We start from the raw sequence: 1,912 nt of genomic DNA on the forward strand, positions 1-1,912 counted from the left end.
TCTAATTTCCGATCGCTTAATGAATGAATATACAATAAATAACGAAATAATTGTTCGCAATTCTTTACTTTTTTGTAACAGTGAAAAGTAAGTCACTTAATTTACTGAAGGTACTATTTAGCTCTCTTAGTCTAATAATGGATGGGAGGAGATGAAGTAAGCGGGTGGGGCTAATGAGCTAATTATTGGTGTGGGGCTTCAGTCCCCTCAGTCTCCCCTCTGGATTCGCTACTGAGCACTTTGGTCACACGATTCTTGAAAGTTCTGATACTTTCTTAATGATACTGAAATGATAGGGTAGGCTGATTATAAGAAGTTTCTCAAATTAATCATTTCTGAATTTCGAAAACACTCCTTGAAGTCAAGACCTAGCGTACACGAATTTGTCAGTGAATTTGCCATGGAGAACATTGCAGTTACCGAGGAAAAAATTGACTTTGAAATCGTCGACAATGATTTTAAATTTTCTATCTAGAATTTGTCTGTGCGTTATGAAAAGGACAACAGAGTAAGTCAACAAATTTCTTTTGAAAGTAAAGTTATACCCTATTTGGAAATATTTTATTCGTTTGATTTTCTTATCTGACAATTTAACCTTATGAATATAGAGTTTGTTTGTTTGCTTCTAGCACAAACCTGTATGAGGGGATATAAGGCTATCAACACTTTGTCCACCGCTGGAAATCGAACTCTGGATTTTAGCGTTATAATTCCGTAAATTTACCACTCACCCAACAAGGACTGAAAAATGCATAAGGGTGTAAATATAGTGCGTCATATTTTATCAAGAAACTTAAAGTATTAAACAAGACTTTGAAGGAAAGTAGTCATAAGCTAATGCAATTATTCAAATAGAGAAGTAAACAAGTAAATATTGAAATTATACAACTAAAATAAAAGTTGAATAAGTTATTACTATGTTTAATGATTTTTTTGCTGTTAAGTTTAGGTTCTGTCATTAATGTACTTAATATATTTGTGATCTAACGAAAATGCGAGGACAGTTTGTGATCTTGATGGTTTAGAGCAATTTTCTTTATTTTTTATGTTTGTGGGCACACCAAATCCTGTAGAAACGTGAAGTTAAAATTACAGTTAATATTTATGTTTTTTTTATTTAATTGGTGTATTTACATTCGTATTTTAAGCAAATTTTAGAAACTACATTACTCATGTAGAATAAAAATATACATCCATTACGTAAATATACGCATTTCCTAAAATTTGAGATTTTTGCACATAAGATAGAATTAATTGTGAACTTTTTTAAGTATAGCGTATTAAAAACAATCTAATAAGTTTTAGTACTTTATTAGCATTATATTTTTGGTATTGATGGTTTTAGATCATGCTAGTTTTTAAATTTCGCACAAAGCTACACGAGTACTATCTGCGCTAGTCATCTCTAATTTAGCAGTGAAAGACAAGAGGAAAGGCAGTTAGTCATCACCACCCACCGCCAACTCTTGGGTTACTCTTTTACCAACGAATAGTGGGATTTACTGTCACATTTTAATGCCCCCATGGCTAAAAGGATGTTTGGTGGGACGGAAATTTGAACCCGCAACTCTGATTGCGAGTCGAGCGCCCTAACCACCTGGCCATGCCGGGCCATTATGGCTGATATTGGTGATTTTAGCCATATTTTACACAACCATTTTTGTTGTTATGGCTGATATTGATATCTCTAGTCATATCTTACACAACTATTTATGTAATTGTGGGTTACATTGGCATATGTAATTGTTATGTATAAGAATTTCAAATGGTCTGAAATTGAGTTAACTGATAATTTAAATTTAGTAGTCAAATTGTACTTTGTATTTAGTATTTAAATGTATGCCGATATATAGTCAGTTTTTGATATTTGCCTAACAAGATTGATACACAGTTTCTTTTTAACTACTAAATA

The sequence above is a fragment of the Limulus polyphemus genome, unplaced genomic scaffold, assembly GCF_000517525.1.
Source record: "Limulus polyphemus unplaced genomic scaffold, Limulus_polyphemus-2.1.2 Scaffold76, whole genome shotgun sequence".
In the NCBI taxonomy this organism is placed as follows: Eukaryota; Metazoa; Arthropoda; class Merostomata; order Xiphosura; family Limulidae; genus Limulus; species Limulus polyphemus.